Consider the following 14956-nt stretch of genomic DNA (forward strand, 5'->3'; position numbering starts at 1 on the left):
TCCAGATGAGGCCTTACCAATGTTGAATAGAGGGGAATGATCACATCCCTCAATCTGCTGGCAATGCCCCTACTTATACAGCCCAAAATGCCATTAGCATTCTTGGCAACAAGGGCCCACTGTTGACTCATATCCAGCTTCTCGTCCACTGTAACCCCTAGGTCCTTTTCTGCAGAACTGCTACCTAGCCACTCCGTCCCTAGTCTCTAACAGTGAATGGGATTCTTCCGTCCTAAGTGCAGGACTCTGCACTTGTCCTTGTTGAACCTCATCAGGTTTCTTTTGGCCCAGTCCTCTAATTTATCTAGGTCCCTCTGTAACCTATCCCTACCCTCCAGCATATCTACCACTCCTCCCAGTTTAGTGTCATCTGCAAACTTGCTGAGGGTGTAGTCCATGCCATCCTCCAGATCATTAATGAAGATATTGAACAAAACCGGCCCCAGGACCGAACCTTGGGGCACTCCACTTGAAACTGGCTGCCAACTAGACATGGAGCCGTTGATCACTACCCTCTGAGCCTGACAATCTAGCCAGCTTTCTATCCATCTTGTAGTCCAATCATTCAGCCCATACTTCTTTAACTTGCTGGCAAGAATATTGTGGGAGACTGTATCAAAAGCTTTGCTAAAGTCAAGGAATAACACATCCACTGCTTTCCCCTCATCCACAGACCCTCATAGAAGGCAATTAGGTTAGTCAGGCATGACTTGCCCTTGGTGAATCCATGCTGACTGTTCCTGAGCACTTTCCTCTCCTCTAAGTGCTTCAGAATTGATTAATTGAGGACCTGCTCCATGATTTTTCTAGGGACTGAAGTGAGGCTGACTGGCCTGTAGTTCCCCGGATCCTCCTTCTTCCCTTTTTTAAAGATGGGCACTACAGTAGCCTTTTTCCAGTCATCCGGGACCTCCCCTGTTCACCATGAGTTTTCAAAGATAACGGCCAATGGCTCTGCAATCACATCCGCCAAATCCTTTAGCACCCTCGCATGCAGCGCATCCGGCCCCATAGACTTGTGCTTGTCCAGTTTTTCTAAATATTCCCGAACCACTTCTTTCTCCACAGAGAGTGGTCACCTTCTCCCCATACTGTGCTGCCCAGTGCAGCAGTCTGGGAGCTGACCTTGTCTGTGAAGACAGAGGCAAGAAAAGCATTGAGTACACTAGCTTTCTCCACATCCTCTGTCACTAGGTTGCCTCCCTCATTCAGTAAGGGGCCCACACTTTCCTTGACTTTCTTGTTACTAACATACTTGAAAGAAACCCTTCTTGTTACTCTTAACATCTCTTGCTAGCTGCAACTCCAAGTGTGATTTGGCCTTCCTGATTTGACTCCTTCATGCCTGAGCAATATTTTGATACTCCTCCCTTGTCTTTTCTCTAATCTTCCACTTCTTGTAAGCTTCTTTTTTGCCTTTAAGATCAGCAAGGATTTCACTGTTAAGCCAAGCTGGTCACCTGCCATATTTACTATTTTTCCTATACATCGGGATGTTTTTTTCTTGCAGCCTCAATAAGGATTCTTTAAAATACAGCCAGGTCTCCTGGACTCCTTTCCCCCTCATGTTATTTTCCCAGGGGATCCTGCTCATCAGCTCCCTGAGGGAGTCAAAGTCTGCTTTTCTGAAGTCCAGGGTCCGTATTCTGCTGCCCTCCTTTTTTCTCTGTGTCAGGATCCTGAACTCGACCATCTCATGGTCACTGCCTCCCAGGTTCCCATCCACTTTTGCTTCCCCTACTAACTCTTCTCTGTTTGTGAGCAGTAGGTCAAGAAGAGCTCTGCCCCTAGTTGGTTCCTCCAGCACTTGGACCAGGAAATTGTCCCCTACACTTTCCAAAAAGTTCCTGGATGGTCTGTGCACCGCTGTATTGCTCTCCCAGCAGATATCAGGGTGATTAAAGTCCCCCATGAGAACCAGGGCCTGCGATCTAGTAACTTCTGTTAGTTGCTGGAAGAAAGCCTCGTCCACCTCATCCCCCTGGTCTGGTGGTCTATAGTAGACTCCCACCATGACATCACTCTTATTTCTCACACTTCTAAACTTAATCCAGAGACTCTCAGGTTTTTCTGCAGTTTCATACCGGAGCTCTGAGCAGTCATACTGCTCTCTTACATACAACGCAACTCCCCCACCTTTTCTGCCCTGCCTGTCCTTCCTGAACAGTTTATATCCATCCATGACAGTACTCCAGTCATGTGAGTTATCCCACCAAGTCTCTGTTATTCCAACCATATCATAGTTCCTTGACTGTGCCAGGACTTCCAGTTCTTCCTGCTTGTTTCCCAGGCTTCTTGCATTTGTGTATAGGCCTTAAGATAACTCGCTGATTGTCCCGATTTCTCAGTCTGAGACAGGAGTCCTCCCCTCTTGTACTCTCCTGCTCGTGCTTCCTCCCGGTATCCCACTTCCCCACTTACCTCAGGGCTTTGGTCTCCTTCCTCCGGTGAGCCTAGTTTAAAGCCCTCCTCACTAGGTTAGCCAGCCTGCTTGCGATGCTGCTCTTCCCTCTCTTCCTTAGGTGGAGCCTATCTCTGCCTAGCACTCCTCCTTCTTGGAACTCCATCCCATGATCGAAGAATCCAAAGCCTTCTGTCCAACACCACTAACACTAATGGGGCTGTTTTGCAGCTTTGATTTGTTGGCTGGATGCGTTCATTCATTCTGTGTGTGGGATAATGTTTAACTGCTGGTGAAAAGCAAATTTCATTAGCTCTTGTGAGCCTAATGAATTGTTCAGGTACCCTGAGCTCTTTGCAGGGGTATTTTGGTTGATATTTCACTCTAAGGGTATGTCTACACTACGGGATTACTCCAAATTTACAGAATTCAATTTTGGGCAACCGATTGTATAAAGTCGAGTGTATGCGGCCACACTAAGCACATTAATTCGGTGGTGTGCGTCCATATATCGAGACTAGCATCGACTTCCAGAGCGTTGCACTGTGAGTAGCTATCCCATAGTTCCTGCTTCTCCCCTGCCCACTGAAATTCTGGGTTGAAATCCCAATGCCTGATGGGGCAAAAAAAATTGTCGCTGGTGGTTCTGGGTTCAGCCTCACCCCTCCCTCCATGAAAGCAATGGTAGACAACCATTTCGTGCCTTTTTTCCTGGGTGAACTGTGCAGACGCCATACCATGGCAAGCATGGGGCCCACTCAGCTCAAGACAGCAGTCATGAACATTGTAAACACCTCGCGCATTATTGTGCAGTTTATGCTGAACCAGGACCTGCAAAACCAGGCAAGGAGGAGGCAGCTACGGCAGCGCTGTGACAAGAGTGATGAGGACATGGACACAGAATTCTCTCAAACTGTGGGCCCCGGCACTTTGGAGATCATGCTGTTAATGGGGCAGGTTCTAGCCATGGAACGCCGATTCTGGGCCTGAGAAACAAGCACACACTGGTGGGACCGCATAGTGTTGCAGGTGTGGGATGATTCCCAGTGGCTGAGATACTTTCGCATGCATAAGGGCACTTCCATGGAACTTTGTGACTTGCTTTCCCCTGCCCTGAAGCGCCAGAATACCAAGATGAGAGCAGCCCTCACAGTTGAGAAGCGAGTGGCGATAGCCCTGTGGAAGCTTGCAACGCCACACAGCTACCAGTTAGTCGGGAATCAATTTGGCGTGGGCAAATCTACTGTGGGGGCTGCTGTGATGCAAGTAGCCAAAGCAATCACTAAGCTGCTGCTACCAAGGTATTGACTCTGGGAAATGTGCAGGTCATAGTGGATGGCTTGGTTGCAATGGGATTTCCTAACTGTGGTGGGGCGATAGATGGAACCCATATCCCTGTCTTGGCACCGCAGCACCAGGACAGCCAGTATATAAACCGAAAGGGGTACTTTTCAATGGTGCTGCAAGCACTGGTGGATCACAAGGGACGTTTCACCAACATCAACGTGAGAGGCCAGGAAGGGTTCATGACACTCGCGTCCTCAGGAACACTACTCTGTTTAAACGGCTGCAGCAAGGGATTTACTTCCCAGGCCAGAAAATAACTGTTGGGGATGTTGAAATGCCTGTAGTTATCCTGGGGGACCCAGCCTACCCCTTGATGCCTCATCATGAAGCCATACACAGGCAGCCTGGACAGTGGTCAGGAGCTGTTCAACTACATGCTGAGCAAGTGCAGAATGGTGGTAGAATGTGCATTTGGACGTTTAAAGGGACGCTGGCACACGTTACTGACTCGCTCAGACCTCAGCCAAACAAATATACCCATGGTTATTGCTGCTTGTTGTGTGCTTCACAATCTCTGTGAGAGTAAGGGAGAGACGATTATGGCGGGGTGGGAGGCATTGCCAGCAGATCGAAGGATGTGATCATTCCCCTCTATTCGACATTGGTGAGGCCTCATCTGGAGTACTGTGTCCAGTTTTGGGCCCCACACTACAAGAAGGATGTGGATAAATTGGAGAGAGTCCAGCGGAGGGCAACAAAAATGATTAGGGGGCTGGAGCACATGACTTATGAGGAGAGGCTGAGGGAACTGGGATTGTTTAGTCTGCAGAAGAGAAGAATGAGGGGGGATTTGATAGCTGCTTTCAACTACCTGAAAGGGGGTTCTAAAGAGGATGGATCTAGACTGTTCTCAGTGGTAGAAGATGACAGAACAAGGAGTAATGGTCTCAAGTTGTAGTGGGGGAGGTTTAGGTTGGATATTAGGAAAAACGTTTTCACTCAGAGAGTGGTGAAGCACTGGAATGAGTTACCTAGGGAGGTAGTGGAATCTCCTTCCTTAGAAGTTTTTAAGATCAGGCTTGACAAAGCCCTGGCTGGGATGATTTAGTTGGGAATTGGTCCTGCTTTGAGCAGGCGGTTGGACTAGATGACCTTCTGAGGTCCCTTCCAACCATGATATTCTATGATTCTATAAGAGTAAGGTGCAGCTAGCCCTCCAGAGCTGGAGGGACTTCCATTGTGTCCTTCAGGCCATGAGGGCCCTTTTGGGGGAGGGGAGAGGGACCGGGAGGCAGGACATTGTGGCCTACCGGCATTCCTGCAAGTTCCGCGACTCCCTCGTGACCTTTGGGGTCAAACATGGGTTGTTGCAGGGCCTGCTGGAGGCTGTCGATCACCCAGCCCTCTCTGTGAAAGCCGTCATCTTTGCCACCTTAAATGCCCAGGCTGTAGGGTGGGTCTCCACAGGAGACAGGTGCTCTCCTTCCTTCGGGAGGGGGGGTACTCTGTGAGCTTCCTGCAGGAGACCCAAATGGCTCCAGTTGCTGAAGCTAGCTGGCAGCTGGAGTGGGGGGATGGGGTATAATTTAGCCACCTCGGCACCCATTCGGCTGGGGTGGCCATCCTGTTCTCCCCTGAGCTATGGCCCGAAGTCCTGGGGGTCGCCGAGGTCATGCCAGGTTGCCTGCTGCACGTCCAGGCATCTGTGGAGGGGCTGACATTAAACCTGGTCAACATTTACGCCCCAAACACAAACCCAGAACGAGTGTGTTTTTACTGGCAGGCATCGGCCTTCCTCGGCACCCTGGATCCTCATGAGTGCCTGGTCCTGGACGGGGACTTTAACACCACCTTTAAGGACTGGGACCACTCAGGAGTCGAGAAATCCTAGGTGGCCGCAGGTATCCTCAGGGAGATCATGGACCATCAATCCCTGGTGGACGTCTGGCGCAAACACCACCCGGACGATGACATCACCTTCACCTATTTCAGGGTGGAGGACAATCAGTCATGCCACTCCCGGTTGGACCACATTTATTTCTCATGTTTCTATCTGGCACGGGCCCATGCCTCTCGCATCCGGTCGGCCCTGTTCTCGGATCACCATCTGGTGACCGTGATGGCCTTTCTCAGTTCGGAGAGGCAGGGACCGGCCTATTGGCATTTTAACAACAGCTTGCTGGAGGACGTGGGCTTTGTGGCATCTTTCCAGGAGTTCTGGATGGCCTGGCAGGGGCAGCAGTGCGCCTTTCCCTCGGTGAGATGGTGGTGGGATGTGGGGAAGGTGCGCGCGCCGCTCTTCTGCCGCAACTACTCCCGGGGCGCCAGCCAGCAGAGGGATGCGGTGATAGGGCAGTTGGAGTGGGAGGTCTTAGAGCTAGAAAGGTATCTGGCCTCTGGCCCCGAGGATCCACCCCTCTGCGCAGCATACCGAGAGAAGCGGGAGGAGCTCCGGGCCTTCGTTCGATCCCGCATCCATCTCCTTCGGGAGATGGATCACAGCTCCCGCTTCTTCTACGCCCTGGAGAAAAAGAGGGGGCTATAAAGCATGTCACCTGCCTCCTGGCAGAGGACAGCACCCCCCTCACGGATCCAGAGGAGATGCTTGGAAGGGCCAGGGCCTTCTCCGCCAGTCTTTTCTCCCCAGATCCAATCAATGCCGAAGCCTGTAGGGTGCGCTGGACTGAACTCCCGATGGTCAGTGTGAGTGACCGAGACTGGCTGGAGCTGCCTCTCTCTCTCTGGCTGAGTTCTCAGAAACCCTCCGTCTCATGCCCACCAACAAATCTCCGGGCATGGGCGGGCTCACCGTGGAGTTCTACCGCGTGTTCTGGGATGTTCTCAGCCCAGACCTCATCACCATCTGTGCCGAGTCCTTGCAGACCGGGGTCCTCCCTCTCTTGGGCAGGTGAGCTGTGCTCGCCTTACTGCCGAAGAAGGGGGACCTCTGTGACCTACGGAACTGGCGTCCCGTCTCGCTCCTCAGCACGGACTATAATGTTGTAGTGAAGGCCATCTTGCTGCGGCTGGGGTCTGTGCCAGCAGACGTGGTCCAGCCCGACCGGACCTACACTGGCCAGGGCCGGACCATCTTTGATAACTTGTACTTGGTCTGGGACCTCTTGGAGCTTGGGTGTAGGGATAGTCTGTTGTTCACCCTTCTGTCCCTGGACCAGGAGAAGGCGTTCAACAGGATGGACCACAGGTATCTCCTGGGCACATTGCGAGCATTCGGCTTCGGGCCCCAGTTTGTGGGCTTTCTCCAGGTGCTGTAAAAGCAGCAAAGAGTCCTGTGGCACCTTATAGACTAACAGACATTTTGGAGCATGAGCTTTCGTGGGTGAATACCCACTACGTCGGATGCAAGTAGTGGAAATTTCCAGGGGCAGGTATATATATATATATATACACCACTACTTGCATCCGACGAAGTGGGTATTCACCCACGAAAGCTCATGCTCCAAAATGTCTGTTAGTGTATAAGGTGCCACAGGATTCTTTGCTGCTTTTACAGCTCCAGGTGCTGTACACTGAGGCAGAGCGTCTGGTCAGGCTCAACTGGACTCTGACCGAGCCAATCAGCTTCGGGCGGGGAGTACGGCAGGGGTGCCCCCTCTCGGGCCAGCTGCATGCTCCGGCGATTGAGCCCTTCCTCTGTCTCCCCCACCGGAGGCTGACGGGGTTGGTGCTTCGGGTGCCAGAGCTGCGATTGGTCCTGTCAGCGTACGCCGACGAAGTGCTCCTCATGGTCCAGGACCCAGGTGACCTGGCGCGGGTGGAGGCTTGCCAGACTGTGTACTCGGCGTCCTCCTCCTTCCGGGTCAACTGGGTCAAGAGCTCTGGCCTGGTGGTCAGGGATGGGTGGCAGATGAGCTCCTTCCCACCCGTGCTTCAAGCCATCCGGTGGAGCACAGGTCCACTGCTCTATCTCGGCGTTTACCTTTCCGCCATGCATCCTTCTCCGCCAGAGAACTGGCAGGATTTGGAGGCCAGGGTGGGCAAGTGGCTGTGGCGATGGAGAGGACTGCTCCGGTGTCTCTCCCTGCAAGGGAGGCCACTGGTGCTGAATCAGCTAGTCCTGTCCATGCTCTGCCACCGGTTCAACACCCTGAGCCTGGCCCCGGGGATCCTGGCCAGGCTCCAGAGGACGGCCCTGGAGTTCTTCTGGCCGGGGCTGCACTGTGTCTCTGCAGAGGTCCTGAGTCTTCCCCTGGAGGAGGGAGGACAGGGCCTGGACTGCCTTTGTAGCCAGGTCCATGTCTTCCGCCTCCAGGCCCTGAAGAGACGCCTTTATGGTGCAGGCAGTCTGGCGTGGAGCATGTTGGCACACGCCTTCCTCCGCCGCCTCCAAGGGCTCCGATACGACTGGCAGCTTCTTTATCTCGATCTGAGGGCTCTTCCGCAAGACCTCTCTGAGCTGCCGGTCTTCTACCAGGACCTCCTCAGGACCTGGAAGGTTTTTTCGGTGACCAGGTGCTTTGTGGCCACCGAGGGGGTGGACCGCCTCATGGAGCCCCTGCTACACAACCCCGATCTGCGTGTGCAGGTGGCAGAGTCTCCCTCGGTGTGCCAGAGGTTGGTCCTGGTGGAAACCATTAGGGTTGGACTACGACAGGAGGGACTGGGTGGATCCCCATGAGCTCGGTCAGCACATGGGGCTTGCCACCCTTCCAACCCCCCCGCGCGTACTTCAGGAGGTGAAAGCCGCCTTGTCACCTGTTTCTCTCATCTTCCTGCAGCAGACCCTGCGAGAGGGTGTTCCCCGCCGACCCCTCAGCCTGGGCCCCCGGACATTTTTATTCAGCCCCTGTTCCGCGAGCCCCCCCGGCCTTCCTGTTCCCATACTCCAAGCCGGCTGCACACCCTGCAGCCAGTCTGGTTCCAAACCATGTCTAGAGACCAATTGTACATGCTCGTGCTCCACACACTGCATTTCCTCACCCTCGCATCCCACCCCGACACCAAATGGCAGGATTATCTTCCACCTAAAGAGGGTCAGAAGCCCCGGTGGGCTAGTCTTTATTCCACCTTGGTCCCACGGCTGCCGGGGACATCGGTTGGCTGTTCCTTCACGGAGCCATGAGCATGGGCGTGTACCTGGCGCGGTTCACACCCGTGCCTGAGGCCTGCCCCTTTTGCAGCGTGAGGGAGAACCTGGCGCAGGCCTATTCCGGCTCCTCCAGAACCTCTTGTTGAGGTTCTGGCTGCACTTTTCCCCGCACCTGTTCCTTTCTGCACACGCCATCCGTGGCCCCACGAAGTTGCGTGACCTCCTGGTCAACCTCCTCCTGGCCCTGGCCAAACTCTCCATCTACACTAGGAGGAGGAGTATGCTGGACGAGGGGGGGCTCTGCGACTGTGGGGCCTATTTCCGTTCCTCCCTAGTTTCACGCATCCGGGCAAAGTTCCACTGGGCAGCGCCCGCTGGCTCCCTTGACACCTTTGAGGAGCAGTGGGCACTGTCTAGGGTTCTCTGCTCGGTGTCCCCATCCAGTATCCTTGTTTTGAACCTATGACCTTCACCTCAGTCCTTGTTTTTCTCATTTGTTGTCCCCCATGTCCTTTTTCTCATTTGGTCCCTGGGTCCAGTGGTCCCTCCCGCTAGGCTGGGGGAGGGGCCTTTAGAAGTGGGTGGCCTTGTGCCAGCCACCCCCCCCTCGGGTTTTCAATAAGGCTCCTGCCCTTTGGGGTAGAAAACAGCCCAGAAGAGGGCTGTGGCTGAGGCAAGAACCCTGGGCTGATTGGGGAAAGTAGGCTCAGCTGTGGCCATGCCCCAATCAGGCCCAGCTGGCCCCTATAAGGGGCTGTGAGCCAGATGCCCAGTAGTCTCCCTCTGCCTATAGAGGGAGAAGGGCCTGGCTGCAGGGAGCTAGATACAGGGTACCTGAGTGGAGCAGGGCTGAGGAAAGGCAGAGGAGCTGGGGAGCTCCAGCCTGAAAAGCCCCAGGCTGCGGCCTAGCATTGGGCCAAGAGGTACTGGGGGTTGCAGAGGGCAGCCCAGGGGTAGGCCAAGGCAGCAGGTCCAAAACCTCCTTGTCAGTGATGAGTAGCATATTGCAGTCTGCCCCAGAGTGTGGGGGCTAGATGATGGCTGGCAGTAGCCTCATATTGCGGCGAGGTGGGGATAGAGGGTGGGGGTTCCCCAGGGAGAGGAGACCCTGAGAGAAAGGGGTTACTGCCAGGGGGCAGCACCCCAGCTAACAGGGCACTGAATCCTGGGAGGGATATGGGGGCCAAGAGGCAGAGGATCACTGGCCTGCAGAGGGCGCTCCGGAGGCTGGAAATTGAGCTAATTCCCTGAGAGATCAGCAGGAGGTGCCCCAGGAGTGAGTCTGCTTGTCTACAGAGACCAACAAAAATAATTAAAGGTCTAGAAAACATGACCTTTAACATGGGTTTGTTTAGTCTGGAGAAGAGAAGATGGAGGGGGGATATGATTACAGTTTTCAAATGCATAAAAGGTTGTTATAAAGAAGAGGGTAAAAAAAATTTCTTCTTAGCCACTGAGGACAGGACATGAAATAATGGGCTTATATTACAACAATGGTGGTTTAGGTTGGACCTCACATTAGGAAAACCATCTTAACAGTAAGAGTAGCTAAGCACTGGAACGAATTATCAAGGGAGATTGTGGAATCTCCATAATTGAAGCTTTTTAAGAACAGGGTTTTTTTTAATAATAATAGGAGATATACCAATCTCCTAGAACTGGAAGGGACCTTGAAAGGTCATTCAGTCCAGCCCCCTGCCTTCACTAGGAGGACCAATTTTTGGCTCAGATCCATAAGTGGCCTCCTCAAACATTGAACTCACAACCCTAGGTTTAGCAGGCCAAGGCTCAAACCACTGAGCTATCCCTCCCCTGAAAACAAGGTTAGACAAAAACCTGTCAGATCTAGATAATAATTAGTCCTGCCAAGAGTGCAGGAGACTGGAGTCTGAAGTCTCTTCTAGTCCAACATTTCTGTGATTTTTCTGATGACCCTCCTTTATTTCTTTAATAATTGAATCCTTTATCAGCTGCTGTATTATCTTGCCAAGAATGAGTGTCAAACTGATAGGTCTGTAAGCACGTTGGTCATCCTATTTAATCTTATTAAAAATTGGCACAACAGTAGCTTTCTTCCAGTCTTCTGGAAGTTCTCCAGTGCTCCAAGTCTTGCACAAAATTAGCAATAATGATCAAGCGAGCTCCTCAACCAGCTCTGTTAGCCCTGGTCTACACTATGAATGTAGGTCAAATTTAGCAGCGTTAGATGGATTTAACCCTGCACCCGTCCACACGATGAAGCCATTTTTTACGACTTAAAGGGCTTTTAAAATTGATTGCTATATGTCTCCCCAACAAGGGGATTAGCGCTGAAATCGACGTTGCCGGGTCGAATTTGGGGCAGTGTGGACATAATTCGATGGTATTGGCCTCCAGAAGCTATCCCAGAGTGCTCCATTGTGACCGCTCTGGACAGCACTCTCAACTCAGATACACTGGAGAGGTAGACAGGAAAACTTTTGAATTTCATTTCCTTTTTGGCCAGTGTGGTGAGCTCAGAGGTGACTGTGCAGATCTCATCAGCACGGGTGACCACGGAGTCCCAGAATCGCAAAAGAGCTCCAGCATGCACCGAACGGGAGGTACTGGATCTGATCGCTGTATGGGGAGAGGAATCCATGCTATCAGAACTCCGTTCCAAAAAGAAATGCCAAAACATTTGAAAAAATCTCCAAGGGCATGCAGGACAGAGACTATAACAGGGACCCACAGCCACAGCAGTGCCGTGTGAAACTTAAGGAGCTCAGACAAGCCTACCAAAGAACCAGAGAGGGAAATGGCCGCTCCGGGTCACAGCCCCAGACATGCCGCTTCTATGACGAGCTGCAGGACATTCAAGGGGGTGCCCCTACAACTACCCCACTCCTGTGCTTCCCTCCTCCCACCCTCCCCAGCTACCTTGGCAGTTATCCCCCCATTTGTGTGACGAATTAATAAAGAATCCATGATTTTGAAACAACAATGACTTGCCTCTGCAAGCGGTGATCAAAGGGGGCAAGGGAGGGCGGTTGGTTTACAGGGAAGTAGAGTGAACCAAAAGGGCAGGTTTTCATCAAGGAGAAACAAACAGAACTTTCACACCGTAGCCTGGCCAGTCATGAAACTGGTTTTCAAAGCTTCTCTGATGCGCAGCTCACCCTGCTGTGCTCTTCTAACCAGCCTGGTGTCTGGCTGCATGTAATCAGCGGCCAGGCGAGTTGCCTCAACCTCCCACCCCACCATAAACGTCTCCCCCTTACTCTCTAAGATATTGTGGAGCACACAGCAAGTAGTAATAATGATGGGAATATTGGTTTAGCTGAGGTCTAACCAAGTCACTAAACAGTGCCAGCGAGCTTTTAAACGTCCAAAGGCACATTCTACCACCATTCTGCACTTGCTCGTTCTCTAGTTGAACTGCTCCTTACTACTGTCTAGGCTTCATGAGCTATGGGAGCAAGGGGTAGGCTGGGGTAGGTGCGACCGCGTGGTGCTGCCGACTGGGTGAGCAGCCTGAGGCAGAAGCCTACAGCTGACGTGATATTCCAGGCAAGACTGAATCTCCATTAGACGAAACTTAAAGAAGAGAATGACCTGGAGTCATCCTATTTTTGTCCAGGCGCCCCTGACTGACCTCACCAAGACCAGCCAAGAGCACCCATGTCTGCCCAGGCGCCACTGACCGACCTCACCGAGGCCGGCCAGGAGCACCCACAGAACGACAACAACGGTTAGCAGTCCTACTTCACTGTCTGTCATCTGCAAGGCAAGGCAAGGGGAGGCTGCTGCGTAGCACTGCTGTACCACGTCTGCCAGCAGCACTCAGGAGACATTCGGTGACAGGGAGCTGAGCGGGCTCCATGCTTGCCATGGTATATCATCTGCACAAGTAACCCAGGGAAAAAGGTGAGAAACAATTTTTTGCTTTCACGGAGGAAGAGAGGGGCCTGACAACAATTACCCAGAACCATCCACGACAATGTTTTTGCCCCATCAGGCATTGGGAGCTCAACCCAGAATTCCAATGGGCGGCGGAGACTGCAGGAACTGTGAGATAGCTACTCACAGTGCACCGCTCTGAGAGTCAATGCTAGCCTCGGTACTGTGGATGCACTCTGCCAAGTTAATGGTCTTAAGTAGGGACACATACAATCGACTGTATCAAATCGATTTCTCAAAAATTGACATATTAAATCAACCTAATTTCATAGTGTAGACCAGGCCTGCACAACATGCAGCCCGCGGAGCCTCACTGTGTGGCCCGCCGGGGGATTCTAAATCCCCCCCACACGGCGCTCTGCGGGCAGCCCAGAGCCATTTAAATCCCAGCCGCGGCCGGGAGTCAGAGGGCTCTGGGCTGCCCGCAGGGGCAGGGAGACTAGAGCCCTTTAAATCCCAGCCGCGGCTGGGAATCAGAGGGCTCTGGGCTGCCAGCAGCCGCGGGGAGCCCAGAGCCTTTTAAATCCCAGCCGCGGCAGGGAGTCAGAGGGCTCTGGGCTGCCCGCAGGGGCAGGGAGCCCAGAGCCCTTTAAATCCCAGCCGCGGCAGGGAATCAGAGGGCTCTGGGCTGCCCGCTGTGGTGGGGAGCCCAGAGCCCTTTAAATCCCAGCCGCGGCTGGGAATCAGAGGGCTCTGGGCTGCCAGCAGCCGCGGGGAGCCCAGAGCCTTTTAAATCCCAGCCGCGGCAGGGAGTCAGAGGGCTCTGGGCTGCCCGCAGGGGCAGGGAGACCAGAGCCCTTTAAATCCCAGCCGCGGACGGGAATCAGAGGGCTCTGGGCTGCCCGCTGCGGTGGGGAGCCCAGAGCTCTTTAAATCTTAGCCCCTGGCCACTGACTGCCCCCTCCCGAGACCCCTGCCCCTAACTGCCCCTTGGGACCCTAGCCCCTATCTAAGCCTCCCTTCTCCTTGTCCCCAACTGCCCCCTCCTGAGACCCCACCCAACTTCCCCCCAGGACCCCACCCCCTACCTGTCGCCTGATAAACCTCCTGGACTCCTGTGCCTATCCAATTGCTGCCTGTCCCCTGACTGCCCCCCGGAACCCCCTGCCCCTTCTCCAACCCACAAACCGCTTACTGTGCCACTCAGACCAGCGTGTCTGGCTCCCTGCAGCTCCAGACAGTTGCTGCCATGCTCCCCCATGGAGCCCCAGCCCTCTCCCACCCCTAGCACCTGCCTTCCAGATTTGAACACCTCAAAATTCAGGAGTGCTCAAGCTCAGTTTGGGCAGCTTTTACTTCGTTTCTCCCAAATCAAATATACTGATCCACTGTAACTTGCTGTAGAAAAAGTAGGATAAAATTGAGCAAGAAATGCTTATTAGGACTGGAATTGCTATTTTCAACAGTCAGTGCCTTTTTGTTTGTTTGAAAGGAAGACAGTGATATTGCATGGGCAAATTCCCCATAGAAAGAAAGAGTGGAACAAAAGAATAATAAAGGCACCTCAACTTTTCCTCATTTATGGAGGACAGTCTTATAATATGCATCCAGACGTCCTCCAATCACACAAGCTGAAAATTGTTCCACTTTACTGCAGCTCTGTAACCATATGGGAACCAATCCTGTCTGTGTTTTGTGCACATCCAAAATTCCTGCCGAATGACCCACCCTGGGAGCGAGTTACCAGTGACCCTGAGACAGCAGGAGGGTGCAGGTTGGGGGGAGAGCCCAGGGCTGGGAGGACAGGGAGATGGGGGAGGGCACTGGTGGGAGGGAAAGGGGGGAGCCCAGTGCTGGGGTGGCTGGGGTATGTGAGTGAGGGGAGAACCCAGGGCTGGGGCAGCAGGGAAGTGCCGGGCAGGGGAAGCCCAGCGCTGGGTGGGGGGCAGCCAAAAATGTTTTTTGCTTGGGGCAGCAAAAAACCTAGAGCCGGCCCTGGCCCGGTCAGCACCAGCATTAGGGCAGCTGGATGGGAGGGTCCTGGTACCTGAGATTGTAACCCGCAGTCATGGAGCTGGACACGATGGAGCTTGGCTCAGACACCGTGGGGAGATTTTCAATCAGCTCCTGGGAGACCCCAAGGAAACGAAACTGCGTGTGAGACTCAGGCCCCACAGACCCACAGGCACTTCCCAGGGAGGAGGCCAAAGTGCTCTGCAGAAACAGCCAGTGTCACCCCCACCCCAACAAGCTGGGCCCCCCATTCCTCCCATCCATCAAACTTCCTTCCCCCTCCCACCCAAGTCCTCCCTCCCCGCCCTCTGGGTTTACAATTCCCCCACTGCCGGCTCCCGATCAGT

Source organism: Mauremys mutica, chromosome 5, assembly GCF_020497125.1.
Source record: "Mauremys mutica isolate MM-2020 ecotype Southern chromosome 5, ASM2049712v1, whole genome shotgun sequence".
Classification (NCBI taxonomy): domain Eukaryota; kingdom Metazoa; phylum Chordata; order Testudines; family Geoemydidae; genus Mauremys; species Mauremys mutica.